At 40.0% G+C, this 19784-nt stretch overlaps 1 protein-coding gene across 7 annotated transcripts in view; it reads right to left on the bottom strand.

The window, feature by feature from the left end:
• ELMO1 (engulfment and cell motility 1) overlaps nt 1–19784 on the bottom strand; it is a 310115-nt gene that overhangs the window by 167506 nt on the left and 122825 nt on the right. The gene's annotated exons all lie outside the window — the stretch shown is intronic.

Genomic DNA, 19784 nt, shown 5'->3' on the forward strand with positions numbered 1-19784 from the left:
CTTAACATATTGAATGTTTGTGGTTGAAATATTAACTTAGTGAGAGTGGGTTTAGAAATGAGATACAAAGCTAAATTATCTAAAATGCTGTAGTGAATAATTCAAAAGTATGCAAACATCCCCACCTACAACATAATTTATTAAATATATGGAACACAACACTTCAGGCGTATTAGTTGCATCTGTTTAGTATAAAGTCTATTGCATTTTTCTCTTTATAAAAAGCCAAGAGTAAGAAATACGAATGAAACAGATTTGTTACCTCCAATTTTTCAGATAATTTTTGATTTTTTTTCTAGTAGACTGAATAATATCTATGCGTCTTTCAGCTTCAGCATCTGGGTGGTATTTAACAGCTTATGCTTTTATACCATGTATGTTAACATACCAAAAGCATCGAGAATTTGTTAGCCAGTTTGGTAGGGTTCTGTGGAAATGAAAATTCATTCTTTTGGATAAGATGTACACCCAAAATCATGTCTGCTTATGCCATTAAAAAAAAAATAGTCACGTGGCATGCTTCACAAGATTGCAGCTATTCTGGATAAATTCCAGTACAGTAAGTATATTCAGATAGCCGAGCATTCTCATGCAGCCGTAGCTGTGTAAAGCTTTATTCTCTGTTCTGAATGGCTCCACTGTCTCTGCTTTTGGCTTCCACAGCAATCTCTGAGGGATGTATAGATTTCAGTTGTAAGAATGTATCCTCGCACCGAGATGCCTGATCACAGTAACGGTGCACCGTCTGTAGATAACTGCTAATGGAATAAGCACCACTTGTTCCTTATATTATTCCTAACAACAGTATCTTCCTCACAAATTTGCTGAAGCATAGAAACAATTTATTTCCCTGCATTCCTAGCCTATTAAGGTACAAACTTTTTATTTCTGTCTTGACAGATATTGACAGCCTATCACAGATTTTGCATCAGTGCCATGTTCAGCTATGTAAATCAGTTGCCAAGTCACGCTAGTTTGTCCTGAAAGCTGCTTGCAGTAGGTGCTACACCCAGTAATAGCTGTTCTACACAGAAGAGCAAACTTCTGTTTTCCCAACCTCAAAGCAGCTCAGGTGAAATGCTATTCTGTGTACGTATCCCTTCTGCAGGTTTGTATGACAAAAACACTACAGAATAGTCCAGGAAAGAATTAGGACTGTAAAAGAACTGATGATAGAACAAGTTCAGAACATCTGAGAAGGAAGAGTCCAATTTAAATGGTGTCGATGTAAAATGAACCCTCTCAAAACTGGTCATATTTTTCCTTACAGAAAAAGGAACAATCTGTCTACGAAGATAGTGCCAAGGACAGTAATCACTTTCTCCCATCTTCAATTACTTGCACTTACTCGTTTTCTTCTTTCTTTTAAATCTAAGCCACGGTTCTGTGGGCTAGGAAGGAAAGCAATCACCCGGTTCTACAGCACCTACGCAAAAACCTTCCCTGGGTCAAATGAGGAAATCACAGTAGTGCATACATGGATGTTTGTTCGTAAGACCTCAGAATCTGGAGGGTGGGAACTTTTTAAGTGATATTCACAACGAATTATGAATTGATAAACTTATATTGGAAGTATCAATGAGCACACAACCTCACCACTTACCCCTTCCCTAAATAATCCTGAAGTTTTAAATGTTCCCATCTGTTCATTTATACAAGAATTACAAATATGAAAAAATGCTACATTAAAAAAACCGACATTTGTGCAGAGATAGTCAGCTAAAATTCTTAATGAGGAAGTAATCTTGTCTTTTTATTTAACAGCGCTATATTCAAAGAGATGATGATGCACACAACTTCCACCATCCAATTTAATGAGATATAACAGTGACTTGGGAATTTTCAACCTCTATGTATTCAATGAAAGCAAGAACTACAAACAGATTTGTTTTTCCCTTGATAACTCTTTAAATATGCAAATATGCATTTTTTTTCTTCCAAAGCCTTTTTTTTTTTTTTTTTTAATTTTCCAACAGAACTCTGTGATAGAATGAAAGTGTATCTGGAGGATCCCTGAATTTAAAAAACCAATAATAATAAAAACACTATCTACCTCAAGTCAGAAGTATCCAAGCTCAGCAACAGTTACATCTTTGAATGAACATGCAGAAAATCTTTTAAGATACTTTAAGTGCAAGTCATTTAAATCCGATCCCCGCTACCCCACCACACATAAACAATTCCAGTATATCTCTACTAGATACACTTTTCATAAAGACTTACAAATTATGTTTGCATACAACGATGGTAGCTTTTCCTTTAATATATTTCTAGCTTTTTCCAGCTTCATGTTTCAGCAAATACTTGGCCATTTCTACCTGCTTAACATTTCTTTTTTAATGACAGCTTTGCAATACTTATTAGTAGACTGCAAATGTTATCCTCCAGTAATAAAACTCACTACAATCAACATAACGTATTAAGCAACAGCCTTTCTGGATCAAGTTTGAACTCACCAATATAAAACTGACCTTCTTAGTAGCAAAAAAATCATAAGCACAACCTGCACATAATTTGCCTTATTAAAAAAAAAAATTACAAATTTGTAATTTGACTACTGTATTCCCTTGATTCACTAAGCTACTGTGTAATTTAATGTAAAGCACCACAGAACTCTACATAAGTCACCACCAGAAGTCTGTCCCAGTCATGAATGGATACAACAGTAGTTAGAATTGCAAAACTGCGTTATGGTGGTGTAACTCAATCAGCTAATATCATCAGATAAAAACATAACAGGGCATGTCAAAAGACAAGCATTGCATATTTTCAGCCATGAATAAATTATACATTGTAAAGCAAGACGTAAAGCTCTTGCATAATTCTTAGTGTTTTGTACATAACTATATTACAGTTTTACAATTACATGAAGGTAACGCTTTGGATTTCAAGATCTTAAGATGTATGGACTACCACTAGTCTGAAAGTCTAAAAGAATCTAAAATGAGTGCTGTAACTTCAAGTGACATCTTGTCCATCGCACAACAACTATGAACCACCTTTCAGTTTTATTTCATAGAATCACAGAATCATAGAATAGTTTGGGTTGGAAAGGACCTTAAAGATCATCTACTTCCAACCCCCCTGCCACGGGCAGGGACGCCCAACCTGGCCTTCAACACTTCCGGGGATGGGGCCTCCACAACCTCTCTGGGCAACCTGTTCCAGTGCCTCACTACCCCCACAGTAAAGAATTTCTTTCTAACATCTAATCTAAATCAACCCTCCTTCAGCTTAAACCCATTACCCCTTGTCCTGTCACTACACTCCCTCATAAACAGTCCCTCACCAGCTTTCCTGTAGGCCCCCCTGAGGTACTCGAATGCTGCAATTAGATCTCCCCAGAGCCTTCTTTTCTTCAGGCTAAACAATCCCAACTGCCTCAACCTGTCCTCATAGGAGAGGTGCTCCAGCCCTCTGATCAGCTTCGTGGCCCTCCTCTGACCTCGCTCCAACAGCTCCATGTCTCTCCTGTACTGGGGCCCCCAGAGCTGGATGCAGTACTCCAGGTGGGGTCTCACAAGAGCTGAGTAGAGGGGCAGGATCACCTCCCTTGACCTGCCGGTCACACCTCTTTCGATGCAGCCCAGGACACGGCTGGCTTTCTGAGCTGCAGGGACACATATCTGGGTCACGTTGAGCTTCTCATCAATCAACACCCCCAAGTCCTTCTCCTCAGGGCTGCTTTCAATCTATTCTTCACCCAGCCCATAGTCGTGCTTGGGATTGCACCGACCCACGTGCAGGACTTTGCGCTTGGCCTTGTTGAACTTCATGTTGTTTGCACAGGCCCACCTCTCCAGCCTGTCAAGGTCCCTCTGGATGGCATCCCTTCCCTCCAGCGTGTCGTCACACACTTGCTTGGTGTCGTCAACAAACTTGCTGAGGGTGCACTCGATCCCACTGTCCATGTCGCCAACAAAGATGTTGAACAGTGCCGGTCCCAGTACCGACCCCTGAGGAACGCCACTCGTCACTGTTCTCCACTTGGACATTGAGCTGTTGACCACAACTCTGAGTGTGACCATCCAGCCAATTCCTTGTCCCCTGAGTGGTCCATCCATCGAATCCATGCCTCTCCAGTTTAGAGACAAGGATCTCATGTGGCACAGTGTCAAATGCCTTGCACAAGTCCAGGTAGATGATGTCAGCTGCCCTTCCCTTATCCACCAACGCTGTTACCCCATCATAGAAGGCCGTTTTTATTTAATAAGGACATACTTTAAAGTTGGATACACGTTTAGCACTTCACAGATTGTTGACATTATTGAAGCAATGTTTTCTAGGCAAATGAAGTTATCAAGCAATAACAAGTCATGTAGTCTCTCAGGGATATTGATAATGAATCAATGGGACATGCTCATTTCAATTACATTTTTTCAGCTTGCAAAAATACTACCAGATATCTCCCAGTATCCACTAAGTTTACAGAATAACTGAATAAGCAGTCAAACATACACTAGATCTAGCCAGACTGGGTTGAGAAATTAAAAGCCATACTAGTTTATTACTGCTCCTCACTTGAGATTACCAGTTCATTTAACAGTCATGTCAGCAGACCGTGTCAGATTTCCTATTCCACACTTTTGGGCAAAGTCAGTCCTCTTTAGATGAAACCGGTGCTGGACGACTCATGAGCTAATCCAGATGGCTTTCACTGCAGGGAATTAGGGACCGTCCCCAGGAGACTTTCTAGAGGCTCAACTGAAAGGGCAGCTGGAGAGCAACCAAGGGCTACAGCTTTTCAGATAGCTCCAGCTTTTCCAAAATCATGATGGAAGTCTATTAACCATGTCCTGGCCAGCAAGCAATTTTTGTGTTGCTTGAACTACAGCAGTCAAGAAGTACACCAGGATAAACTGGCATGGAGCATCCCCAGCCTAAAAAGAAATAATGTTATAAATACAGGCCTTTTTATGACCTTGGAACATGTCAGGAGATCGACTGTTTAATTTTACCAGTCTCATTAAAGCAGTTCGCCTTTTCTACATAGATAGGATCTAAGGCACAAATTCTTATCCTGCCCAGCAGGATAATTATCAAGCTAGCAAGACGACAGTCATGTGAGAAAACTGTGTGAAAAGCGTTAGCAGGAACAGCAAGCCACTAAAATTAATCCATCTAAACTTGAATATTGTAAACAAACACAGATTATATGTTTGCAGCTAGATGGAAGTCAGACATGGCAAAATCAAAATCTACCTGAGTAATTTTATCTCTGTTTGTGAATCTTATCAGATGTGTAAATTAGTTAAACTTTGTGTTCCTAGGTCCAATTGTGGCATGAAAAGCCTTTTTTGAGTTCAGGTAAGCTTAATGGCTGTTGAGTAAGGTACACTGTGACTTCTACTCATTATTTAAGCATAATGGCTGGCACTGTTGGTATATTGGTGTACAAGCATTAACGGTCCTGACTGAAAGTTCAATGACTACTTATTAAGGAGAAATTCAGAGCTCCTCAACAGGGATTTTGTGTAAAAGTTAACTATTTTGTATCATTTCCTTAAGAAATGTACGTACATATATATTTTATCATATGGCTGAAAGACCCAAATTTTATAGCTTATCAACAACAAAAAAAAAGAATCTCTAGATCTTTTTATTTAGTAAAATGAAAGGTTCAAAACCAAGTTCTGGCAAATCTTGCGCTGCTTGAATCAGTCTTCAAAGCATAAGACTACCTGTAGAGCATCTTTTTGATTATTTTAGTTACACTTCAAGCGGTTTTATCTAAGCTTAACCTTTTTGACATAACATTTGCCTCTGTAACGAAGATGCATTAATTAAAACACCTTTCAGTCACCATTTCTTTTAAAGAAAAAATACTTAAATTACAAGCAAGCAAGTAAAATCAGGGTAAAAACAATCATCAGAATTTTCCCAAAAATGTGTATCTACAGGGAACCCACATGCAAGGCAGCCCACTTAATTGCCGCAGCTGCCTCTCCCATACATCATCACTCAGAAGACTTCAGTGAAAACTCCTAATGGGATCCTTCCTGCTGTAACAACTACCAGCTCCGGTAAAGGATATGATGTTTACATACTACGGTAGGCATGGCAGAATCACAGAACAAGAAGGCTGGAACTCCATTTGTGCGGTGAATTACACTTCCCTTGGAAATTCATTAATAACAATGACTGTGGTGGCTGGGGACTTGCTTGCGTCCTTACAAGCCACATTGCTTTGAGAACAGTGAGCTTTGCAAGGAACCTAAACCCAGTGCCAAGTATTACGAAGGTAAATTGTGATAGATCTTGCTCTCCTTTTAGATATTTCCTTAGAAAGGTTTCACATTTTTCTCTTTCAAGCAAGCTAGCTAAAATGGCTGTCATGTGCAAAAGGAAAGGGCCAGGCTGTGTTTAGTTCAAATAAAGAGTAGAGAGAAGTCAGCCCCATGTCTGAGAAAGCTCCACTTCAAAATGAATCAGCCATGTGAATCTACTGGCTGCCTGGCAGCTAGATATAACAGCTGTCAAAATTTAAAACCGGGGAATTGAGCTGAAATGTCATCTGTGGCTAGGCATACGGACTCACAGTCCTAGGTAAAAAACCCTGCTGCCAACACGGAGCTCTGTGGTTCACACACTGACACTTCTTTTATTACCTGTGACCAGGTCAACCTTCCAGTAACCACAGAGGACAAGCTGAAAACTAATCTACAGTAAAGGAACTGTCAGCATATATGATATTTTAGCTACCTTTGGATGTAAGTTCCCACATACAAAATGACTAGTTCTATGGTCAAATCTTCCCCCTGCTTGAGTACAAACAGCCAAGCTTTGTAGATGTCAGAGACGGGTTTGGAAAAAAGGACCAATCCCTCCTAAAACCTTTGAGTTCCTACGTCTGTCTTAAGTCATCAATAGCCTATGTCCATCCTATACCATACCCTCGTCTGTCCTCGGTAGTGAGGTAATAAAAAAACAGAGACAAAACCCCACTGAATCCATTTATTGGGGAATTTCAGCTCACTTGACTTCCATTTTTCTTTGCCTCCCTCTACAGGAATGTGAAGCTCTTGTGACTAGAGCTGCGCTCTGCGAAATGCAGATACATTTTGAATGTCTGGGCATTGTTCTGCTCTGCCTCCAGTTTCCTCCAGACAGACATCAAAAAGAGGACGGAGCTGCAGCAAAATGCGTGAGGATTTAAGAAAACTAAGGAACTTCTAAAAGAAGAATACCATTGCCACTCATGTAGGGGCTGTGTAAATACCTGACTATATCAAACAATAAAAATATTCAGAATTCAGATATGAAGGTGTTTTTAATTTGGGGAAATAATGCAGTTATTCACAAATGAGATGCTTTTCTCCCCCTTTTAATTCATTCACAGGCCTAAGTTAATGAAATCACATATTCAAAGAGAATGTCTGTAATTCTTTGTAACTGAAGAAAACCTAGAGTACTTTGTGTGCTATGCTATTTACTGTCCTGTAAATCTTACAACAGGGAAAAAAAAACCCACCAGAGGAATGGGAGGAGGGGGAACAGAGTGATATGTACATTTAAGTAACATACACATCTGTTTGCATGCATGCATGCATACATACACTCGAAATTTGCATAGGCTTAAAAAAACCCCAACTATTTGCAGTAATTAACATTAACCTGAATTTACACTGTTTCACAAAGCTACCATCACTTCAATATCAAGCAACGGTTTGTGTAGAACCAGCTATCAAAGTTAAGCCCTGTGAAACAGATGAAGCCCACACTACAAAAAAAAAAAAAAAAAAAAGATATGCCATTATGTCTGACCAGCTTTGGGGGGCCTGTTTCTTTACTTCTTTTTGTACATAAATTCTGAGGCATGTGCAGTACACAATATCAAGAGAAAGATGCCCAAGACCCATCTCTAAGAGAAGGGGTGAGAAAACAATTAGCAGTAAAAGAACTCTGCTGTTATGATACACTTGAAACAAACTACTCAGCCCTACTACATCCAAATCCATGGAGCTTGCCTGCCCCCACGAGTTTAGAACTGGGATGCACACAGTAAACAAGCAGCAAACAAGAAAACATAGTATATAAAAAAACATATACCAAATACAATGCTGCATTGCCCCTAATTTTACATTAGCACATTTACATTTGCTAGTAAGTTTTCTTCAAAAGAGGCACACTTTTTTAAAATCACAAGGAGTTTAAGATTTTACAATTTCACAATTAATAATATTGGAAAGGTATAAAAAACTAAAACCCCTTTTATCCTCCCTCTGTGAAATAATAGATCTTATCCTGTCATTAAGAAACTGATTTAAATGATGATTCCTTCAATTAATATTTATAATAAACACAAAATTATCAAAAAGTATTAAAAATCAAAACACGGAAAGATTGAGATTATACAGAGTCAGTTCATTCCCACAGACACACAACCACAGATATTTCATTTTTATTAGTTTTAAGTTCATTCTTAAAGTGATAGTGAAAAGTCAAAGAAGGTTGGTAGGCCATCAAAATGGGATTTTTTTTTTTTTTTTTTTTTTATTCTTTTAAATCTGTTCTGCTCTGGAAGGACTAAAGCTAAGAGGAATTCAGTGGTATACAGTAAAAGGCTGGTTTATTCATGTTAACAATGTGCAAATCGTTAGACACCCGTAGCTCCTGACAAACAATCCTGGTAAATCACATGCAGCCGCATGGTAAACAAGCACAGCAGCTTTAAAATACGGACTTGCTGGCTGCAGTTGTTGGTCACTGTAGTGATGCATCTGACCAGGCACCTCCTTCTGTACAATTACTGGCTCAGATCAACAGTACCAAGTTTATATAAACTTCATAGCCCCTCTAATACACAGATATCATCCACCGCGCATGTCATAAGTTCAGGTTTTGCTGGTTGTAACTGACCAATTTTTGTTAATAAAGTTTCTCAGGTTTTCTCCCAGCCATTTTAAACCTCATGCCTCCAAACAGCAGTAATTGCCTTCCACCCCTCTGTTAGCGCTCAGGGTCAGTAGACAACAGTCTGATGAAGAAACAAATGCATTATCTTTCTTTGGATTTACTGATCAATTCATGGTTTTCATGACTCATCTCATTTTTTGTCATTCTTCAGTATTTACTCCACACTACCACATTTGGCTGAGAAGCTATGGAGTCACCTGACAGCATCTGCCCCTGAGGCCAGTGGAGATCACCCCTCTCCCCTGGGGGGCTGCACCCCAAGCCATCCTCACCAGCTCTGCCCCACTCACACACATTAAGGGCAACCAAGCTGTCCTCTGCTTGTGCTCAGCAGGCATCTACCCACGCTTCCTTGCACTGCTCAAAGTGGTTCACGGGCTCAATGGAAGAGATTTGTGGATCAAATGCTAACCCTGGGGGCTAGCCTCCTCCAAGTTATACCAGAGGACATCTCCCCCACAGCCACACACTGACTTGAACGTCTCGGCAAATGCAGATGTCAGTGTGGAGAGTGGACTTTCAGCATGAATTTTGCTAAGTTGCAAACATCAGTGTGCAGTGCTTCATTCCACATGCAGCAATCCTATTTCCAGCACGTCCCACGTTTCCACAACCTAGCACCAAATACATAGCATGACATGAAACCACAGAATACTTTGTTTATGGCAGACAGTAACTTAAAATTATGAAATTAGGCTTATGGGAAAGAACGCAGTAGGTCACATACCTATGGGCTCCTAACAGTGCCAAGCACAGGACGGCTACAAGAGTAAGTTTGTGTGGCACCTCGCTGATTTCTGTATTTCTGCTCTCAGGTTTGGAGAAAGATTGATGCTTTGCAGCTATTGCTCACATTTGCAGAACACGGCCTGAACTGGCAATCAAACATAAGTTTTTCTGATGAGACCTTTAACTACATTTACAAAAATCTCATCTTTTACAGATTTGCAGAGACTGTTGGGAAAAATAAACAAACCCCAAACTAAAAAATCCAGATTGCAAAAAAGCATCCCTGTCACGGAGCCTACACAAGGCTGAAAACCACTCAGACACAGGAACAATCTACTATTTCAGAGGGAAAAAAATATCTCACCAGTAAGTACCAGACGGAAATGAAACTCTGCTTACAGTGTACTGTATAACAACCTGTAGCAAGCCAAATGAAGTAACTTTTTATTGCTCCCAGAGGTATCATTTAGCGTAAATATCAAACATCTGCTAGCGTTCAACTGAGAAATGGGAATTTACAGCCCAGAACAGTTATTTCTACTATTTCTAAGGCTGAAATGATTATGTACCCATGCAAGTGAGTTGAACAACTTTTGTGAACAACCTACATCGGGTATGATGCTAGTGCCCTCTGCTGTGCAATACTACAAATTAGTTAGCAGCTTTCTTTTAAAATGAGGTTCAGCTGTAGTCCAAATAATATCAAGCCATATAAACACAGTAAATCAAGGATTTCTATCTTCAGGTACATATTAAAGAAAAACAATCTTGACAGACATTCAATATTACTGTAAAGAGAGGATCTAAGTATTCACTTAGAAAACATTCTGTGAGACTACCATGTGGAGCTGCATACTGTAAAATAACCTAAAATATTAAGCTAATAAAATAAAACACTCCTTTGTTTTTCAACAGTGAAATGGAGACATTTTTTAATTAGGAAACAAAATTAAAAAATCCCTTTTGAGACTGACATTATCTCCATATAGATTCAGGAAATTTAACTCAAAGAATCTGTGGACATGGTTATGTCTGTGCCACAGCAGGTATACCTCTGAAAGGATTGTGGCCCAAGGATAAGTCCATGCTGGAGACAGTACACCTCAAAGCGTCTGTGGCTGTGGATAAGTCCATACTGCAGCAGGTACACCTCGAAGCATCAGTGGCTGTGCATGAGGTCATGCTGGAGCACCTCAAAGCGTGTGGCCATGGATAAGCCCACGACAGAGCAGCTACACCCCTGGACCGCAGCCATGGGTAAGGCGATGCTGGAGCAGGTTTACTTCTGAAGGGACTGGGGCTGTGGGTAAGGCCATGCTGGAGCAAGTATATCTCTGAAGGCATTGAGGTCCATCGATAAGGCCACATTGGAACAGGTGCACCTCAAAGCAACTGTGGCTGTGGACAAGTCTATGCTGCAGCAGGTCCACCCCTGGAGGGACTGTGGCTCAGAGCAGGTACAAAGCGACTGAAGTCTGTGGATAAGTCCAAGCCGGAGCAGGGGCAAGGGGAGGAGTTCATTGCAATGTTAAACCCTATAACCTGGCCCAAAGGAATGGAGACTGTAATGGATATACCTTTAAATTTTTGTAACCCGTGATTTGAGTTGCATGTTATAGGAATTACTATAGCACTAAAGGCTTATTTTCTACCTTTTCCTAAAAACATACAACTTTGCTGTTCTTCTAGTACAAGGTGATGCTGCACTTCTGATGCAGACAATACTAATGAAATACACAAGCATTTCAAATATTTACATCAGTTTAGATGTTTTCATTGGTTTAAGATCAATGTTACATGAGGTGCTGGGCTGTTTTTCTCAGTGATTAGCTCTTGTTCATCTGATATTCCTATGCACAGCTATAGGATTGTACAGATAACTGTCACTCTCTGAAAACAGGAGTGATGGAACTGGTCCTCAAATTCTGTTTTGTCTCAAGTACTTCCAAATAAGTGTTTAAGAAAGCAAATACTGTCATATGAATCTATGTCTTTTAATTAAAAAGATGATTAAATACTGCAAGTAACAGTCACTATACAACTCTCTCATAACACCTAGAAATAAATATGTATCACTAGCCTTCACCTTCAAAAACTTACCCTGAGGAATAAATCAGCAATAGCTTATTTCTAAAGCATCTGCTGAAAAAATTCAGCTTCAAACCATGACAGAATGGAGAGTGAAGCTTGCAGACAACGGAGAAGAGCTACCTCTAGTGGTCATAAGGGGTAAAAACGGGAGAAGAAATGCTATATACATTCCTGTCTTAGCCCACTGGTTCAAAGTTAAAGGAAATCAGAGGCAAAAGGGCAGACCATGTATTTTTTCTGGTTATAGCATTTGCAAATTTAATTCTGGTAAATAAATAAATCTATGAACCATGTACTACGATGAAAGGTAAGAAGAAAAACCTCCTTTCTGGTGGAGTGCCATTAGACATGGTTTCTGCTCTCCTATGTGGTGTTTAACTATTAGCTATTATTAACTAATGACAAAGAATTTTACTTTAGAGTGGGTCATTGTTACATATAGAAATATGGCAACCAAACTGAGGGTCAGGCACTTCTGTCTCAAGACAAAGCAGCCTCAGCCACTGCATGTCTGAATACTTCAGCAAAAGGAAATCTTCTCCAACTGATTATTTTTCCAGCAACAAGTGACTTCGTAAGTTTTGAAATAAGAAAAAAGGGGTGGAAGTAGAGGGAGTACAGGAGGATGGAAAACTACAAATCATTTTCAGTAGTACCGACCACCTGTCATCTATGCTTTTCTATCATTAAGCCAACAATTAAATCTTATCAATTTAAAATTCAAAAAAGAATCAGATCTAGATCAGATCTGGCTCACAGACAGTATCATTCTAAAAATGTTCCTCTGCCACTGCCAAAGCCAAGCCAACAAGATAATCTGAGTGTAAGAAAACATTACTTTTAATACAGTTGAAAAGTTTCCCCAAATGATAAACAATGCAACACTTCCCATCACTGCAGAATGTCACCAACAGGAGGAAACATCAGACACCTGTGAACAGAACAGCTGAAAATGACTATTCAAGACACTTTAGATGAGTTTTTCAGCATTTTACACCAGTTCCAGATTTTAGTCTCCTGTTCTGGGCTCTCCCACTCCTAAAACTCATAATAAGATTTTAAGATTTCAAACACTCAGGCTTTCCTTTTTTTTCAGAAGAAAAAGGATGTCCACGCTCAGGTCTTCAACAAGAATAGCTAAGTAAACGCATCACATGGGGTCTGCTTCTGTCTATCTCCCCTCTCACCCTCTCTCCTAGGGAAGTCTTATCCTCTCTAGCCTGGCAGACTGCTACCATTAATCCAGATGCCCAGCTGGAACGAAAGGGCTTCAGAGATTTAGCTGACATTAATAACTACAGAGAATTTAAGGACTGTTAATACTCCTCGACGGCATGCATCCCAAGCCCACCTCAGTCTTGCTCAGTTTTTCCTTTTTAGAGCCCATCTCAATCTACTGCTTAACTGACTACCACTAATCCACACCATGCAAATTACCTAGAATTGTGCACTGTCCTTTCACTGCACAATTTCACTCTGAATCTTCACCTCTATCAGACTAAATACTGAATGATTATCACACAGCCATCTAAGTATTTATCTACTGCCTTTCCATCAATAGAAATCTGAACTTTCCTTTAACATGCACACACACCCCATTACAAGTAAACCCATGCCTCAAATCTGTGGTCATATAATTTATCATTAATATTATGTTACAATAAACAGTTTAAGTTAAATTCTTCACAACTAGGATGCAACTATTTCACAGTCCAAACTAGTAAGCAAAAAGTAACACCATATCTTCAGAAAAAAAATAATCTAACTATGGTTGAGCCATTCAAGTCAGAACCTCCCACTTTATGTTAAAAAAATGAGGAGGAAAGCATTTTGTCTACAGGTCAGAGGAGAGTCTCTAGTGCTGACTATTATTACGGTTGCCCAACACTTCCCATTACTAGATCTTGTTCTCAGTTGTTAATAGCTTGGACAGCACTTATCACAGCAACTGAAATTTTCCACACTGAGGCAAATATTAGTCTTTGGAACATTGTAGCTAAACTCAGTCCATCAATTTCTGAAAATAAAACACAAGAAAAATGCAATTTGGGTCTGACTTTTGAAAGTCCTGACAACTTTCAGTGCAAAGGCTGTAAATGTGAGCCAACTGACTGAGCAAGCTTTATACTGATGGAGGAACAAACGAGGTGGGAAGAGGACATCGAGAGAGCAAGGCAAGAGAAAACCCGGAGCAGAACCGCATCATGAGGAGAGAGTGGGGGTGGGAAAAGAGGAAATTCAGGGAGATTGAATGAATGAATGAGGTAATGGGGATCAGCGATCAGACATGCTAGAAGGAGACAGATCCAACCTGAGATCAAAATGGAACAAAGAACCCGAGGGGAGTGGGAAATTAAAATCAAACACTAGGGAAAGAAATGGAGAGAGAGAGGCCAGAGGACATAAGGAGTCAAAAAGGAAAGTGAGATAGTGCAGCATGGAGACTGCAACAGAATACAGAAAAGAGGGAGCTTCTGAGCTACCACAGCTCAGGGAGTAAGCCCAGAAGCCACCTAAAGACAGAGTTAGCAAAACCCAGAAAGGTGTGGGGTGTGAACCTCAGCCACACAGCCAGCAGGTCAATGCACAGCCAGCAGCCACACACATACAGGGGCGGCTTGTTCACTCCCCTCCTCAACAGAGGAGGGAGAGAAAAAGGATGAAAAATCTTGTGGGTTGAGATTAAGACAGGGAGACTGCTTACCAGTTACCATCATGGGCAAAACAGCCTTAACTTGGGGAAAGCCAATTTAATTCATTGCCAATTAAAATAATTTGGGTAGTGAAAAGCAAACATTAAAACAATACCTTCCCCCCCACTCTTTTCCAATGCTTACCTTCACTCCTTCATTCCCAAATCCTGGGGCAGGGGTGGGGACCCAGATGGGGCATGACATGAAAATGAGCTGGGGGGACAAGCAGCTTCCAAGTGAGCATGAGGAAACTATACACACCAGAGCTCTTCCAGATAGGTTGAAGAGGACAGCAATTAAAGGCTGGAATACGTCCGCGCTTGCTGCAGTCATCTGAGTTCGCCACACTTGCAGGTAATCATAAAGTATTAATTACATGATTACAAATTATTTCCCTGACAACCTCCTCCTTTCAGTACAGAGAAGGGTCTTCCTCTGGAGAATATATAATGACATGAGGAGGTTACTGTGCCAAATCATTCTAATTTGTTGAAGGAGATAAAAGTTATACAGAGGACAGCCTGAGAGGGGTTTTTCTATTTGAGACGGCTGCAGGAATAAACATACAGGAAGAAGCAAAATGGATCCAAGGGAATAAGTCATGCTGGATAGTTATCCAGGCAGCTACTGACTTTGTCTTAAGTTATTTTTGGCCACAGCAACCTAAGGACTCTCCATTCCATATGGTGAATGACTAAGTTTCACCTGCTCTGGGGGAAAAACCCTGACTCACTACAGTCACTCTGACACATAGAAGGCTTATGCCTGCAAAGGTAACGTCCCAAACAAGTACTTCCCATTTGCTGGTGGAACAGAGACAACCTAAATTTCAGCCCAAACCTCTCAGTTAAGACAGCCTCAGGCTTGGCCTGGTGATAAAGCTGTGTCTAGAGACAACAAGGGGACTTACAAAAGACTGTAACATGCAAGACAGTCACTAACTGTATGTTCTTCATTTTCCAAATGCCTGACTTGATACATTCTGCAGACAGTAACTCACATACGTGTAACAGAAACCACACATTGAGGGAAGAAGAAAGTGTTCTGCAAAATAAAATCCTGAGCATCTTTCCTTAGCCAGAAAAGTCAAGGGGGAAAAAAAACCTTCTCTTCGTCTCTGTATGTGCAACACTATCCCTAGGCGTCAGCTAGTGAACTATTCAAAGAGACAATGAGAAGCACCACAGAAGAACCCATGAGAAAAATGAATAGTTTTTATCCTCAGAGCGCTACTTGGATATTGTGCTGTGAAACAAGAGACTTTTGAAGAATAACATCGAAAGATAAAACAAAGTAGCTACTCATCTGGGATATGAAGAAGAGGAAAAAAAAAAAAGTCTGGAAGAAATCTTAGAAGCTCATCAGGTCTATGTTCTGCCTAAGGCATGCTTCAGTTACTCCCAACTATTTTTTAAGTTTCTTTCCAGAGATCTCTAAGACATCCTTCAAACTATCTATTCTGATGCTGCTTCTCCTCACATTAGAGAGTTTTTCCAAAATCTAACAAATCAGCTATGCTGCCATTTAAGTCGTTGTCCATCTAATTATTTATGTCTACCTTCAGACTTCTGAAAGCCACTCTGGGTTTTTTTCCATATAGCTCTCATGTGTTTTGTTTCCTGGATCCACCATTGTCAAATATATATAAATATAAACCTTTTCATAAAGGGTCCATCTTTAAACTAGTAATGAATTTTGTCCCCATCAATTCCGATTAAAAAAAAAAAAATCTCTTCCATAAACTGATTGCCATCAATGCATTTTAGCTCACGTATGTCTTCCTTCCTCTCAGCATTCATGTGCTTGATATTTGCACAACCTTTAGCCTGGTGAGCTAAACAAGCCAACCTTTTGAAGTCATCTCTTGTAAGACATCTTCCTCATCACTGCACAAGCCTCACCCTCTGCACTCATCCTACATTCAATCAGTCCACAAGTCACTGCATAGGTAACTAGAATTATACAGTGTTCTAGACGATGTCTCAGAAATGCAGAAGATGGCCTTAACAATTTAGCTGCTCTGAAAATATCTTTCCAGATATATCCTAGCTTAACATTTTACTTTTTTATGGCTACATTGCACAATCTCTCATCTTTCCTCATAGATTAGATATTTGCCTACAGAAGAAATTCTTGCCAGTGGTCCTAAATGAGCACCATTGCACTTTGTATCACTGAATAAAATCACATTTCTATTTCTCTAATCTAAAAGGTCATCTAATTTGTGAATGACACGGTGATACTTTCATTGATGCCTCACAAATTTGTTTCATCGGAAGATTTCATCAGCTTATGTTCACTCTTCTATGTCACCACCACTAATATTTTGAAAGTCAAGCCCATGCCTGCCTTTTGAAAAACATCCCACCATTCTCAATTTCCCTTTTAATTGTCACCTTTTATCAGACAGTTCCTTACTTACTTTGTATCTCCTGTACTAACCCACATTTTATTTTGCTACACGAAGAAATTCTAGTGTGGCATGGCAGAATTGTGAAGTCACTTTCCATGTTGACTTTTTGCACTCTTACAAACCATTTATATTCCACTGAAGAAAAGTCAAACAAAAAAACCCTGAAGCTCTACACACACAAAGAAAAACTGTTCTAGGGCAAGATTTATTTTTTTCCCAACGCTATTTAAGTTTCTTAGAATTTGGTCAGATCTACCTCCAACTTTAAACACATTCACTACAACTTCTCAATGACAGTTAGTGATGTTTACAGAATTACGATGAAAATACACGGGATATCAATTTCTTGAGTTGCATCTATTGCGTGCCTTGGTTATGGGAATTAAGTTTACTCAAATGGAAAAAAACTTTAAAAGCTTCACATTAAATGAGCTCTACAAAACTAAATAATTTTAAAAAATCAGGAATTTTAGGGTTGATTTTATCCTTACCAATATATGGGGCTTTATCTTTCCTCTAACACTGAATTACGTTATTATTTGAAAGTCTACAAAAACTCTACTTCTACTACAAGAACTGACAGGAATAAACATTGGTTGGGATTTCCCTGCCAAAAGAGATCCCCAAAAGGGATGGGGAAGAAGAAATTCAGGCTATTTAATTTGCAATTGACTCAGAAAATAATTCAATAGGGTGGAGTGTATCTTAGATCTCCTAACTGGGTCATCTTTTGTGGTGCTCATCAGCATTTTAATAAACCTCCTCAAGACTGTCTCATCTGAAAATCTCTTTGCCTATAATAAACTTCACATGGGTCATCACAACCATCTGGAACGGCCTTATGGTTTCTTTAACTGGATGTAGGTTTCTAACTATGTATTTTTACAAATGATATCATAACTTCTGAAACCGTGTCTGAACTTTGTCTCTTGTTGACATTAAATTTGTAGTGGGGCAAAGGTTTTTGATGTGGCCAAGAGAAATGAACAGAATTCTTGCATTTCACATACAGAAACAGAACAAGCAGTCCAGGAACAACTTGAAGGCTAGATACGGTTTTGCTCTCCCCCTCGGAAAGAATGTTTAATCAGTTCAAGAAATTAGCATCCTGACCACCAACACCAGTGGAATAAAGACAGCATTCAAATGCAGCCTCCTATTTGGCTGGGTTTCTTCTTGTGCCACACAGCCAAAACAGGGGGAAGAGAAACCTCCCATTACTCAGGGCATAGATCAATTATTTGCTAATGCATCCCTCTTCCTGCAGCCTATGAAACCAAAGACACTTTAATGATGGATTGAAAATAAGTATATGGGGTGAAGACAGCCATGCTAACTGGAGTCCAGTCAGAGCACAGCCCACGTGCGAGGCTGGAGATCACCAGTCAGATTTCACAACAGGTCCTGCTTCCTTCCCCTGCTCTGTGAGGAAGGTTGAATTCCTTTTCAAGCTGTGAGAAAAGTTGTACATGCAGGATCACCTGTACTCTTAGCTCAAAGTAAAGCCTCTGTACTGGAGCAGAATAACTCTTCTCACAGCTTACAACTGACATTGTTATTATTTGTCCATTACCTCATTATACTGCTAGAGGGATAACCTGCCTCCCATTGGGACCCTTGCTATGGTGCTCCTTTCACAGTTCACTTTCCCATATTTCTTCTTATCTCCCATTATGCCTTTCCCACATTCTCTTCATTGCTTTGATCCCAGTTACCATTCCCTCCTAGACTTTGCTCCCCGTTCCCTTGTGGAAGGCTATCAGAATTAATTAGTAAGCAGTGCCGCAGTTACCATTGACAACTGTTGGGAGTGTTTTTAGTAGTAGCCTAAATGACAGTAATGAAGATAATGGATAAGTCCCTGCTGCACAGGCATAGCAAGAGAGTTTATGCAAACCCAGACAAGACAGTAACGCATTTTGATTCACAGCTAGTGCTTTCCTTGCAACCCTATCAGCTAAAACATGCTGCTGTTAATAATTTCAGCTCTGCAGAATCAAAATATATCCTGTGGGACAAACAAAAGCATTGGAAGAACTAGTGTCAGCTTGCACAACTTGTCATCTCTAGTCCTTGTTAAGCAGCAGAAAAACAGGATTGGATTTCAGGTCTGTGCACTAGTGCCAGTTCAGCTTCTGTTGGATGCAATTACATGCTCATATTTTCCAACTCCAGTTTTAAGAAAGCAAGATCAGATTTTCAGAGGTGCTAGATACTTAGGTGTCAGTGAGGCCTGTGGGAGCTGAGAGACTTCAACATCTCATAAAACTAGAGCAAGCAGCAGATACACAAAAGTGACCAGCCTGAATTAGAGAACAATTGTTTTAAGCCTGATCTCTTTGATTCTTCCATATGCTTCCATATCTCTGTATGTACAGCCCCGACATGACTTCAGCAAACCCCATCACTCCCTCTGTGTTTGTCACCATTTCTTCTTTGTCACCAGCTACTCTTCCTTCTCCTATGACAGTGACTGCCCACCTCTGTTCTCATTCACCACAAGTCTCTAAGCCAGGGTCTGCATTTTCTTTTAGTTCTGGCCTTGAGGGCACAAAGTCCTCTGCTCATCTCACCATAGGAGTTGCCAGTTCAGAAGTTGGAATAGCAATGGTCTTCTATTGCATAGAACTAAGAATAGATTTATAGACAACAAAAAACCACATTGAATTTCAAAAGCTTCTTCAAAGCCCCAATTTTACTATCGTCCTTTAGAATACATTCCTCCCCATCTATTTACTTACGATTCCTTACAGATGAAACAGCACTGATACAGCAGTAATTTTTCCTCATTCATCAGTAATGAAAACAAGTATCAGAACCCAGAAAGCCTCCTCCCAGACCACCAGGGAACTGGGTAATGCTGAGCCCTATCCCACAGAGCTGAGCTGAGCACTCAAACTGCACAGCGAGCTCGAGCTTGCGCCAACAGCGTTTAAAACCAC

The sequence above is a fragment of the Grus americana genome, chromosome 2 (genome assembly GCF_028858705.1).
Source record: "Grus americana isolate bGruAme1 chromosome 2, bGruAme1.mat, whole genome shotgun sequence".
Taxonomy (NCBI): Eukaryota; Metazoa; Chordata; class Aves; order Gruiformes; family Gruidae; genus Grus; species Grus americana.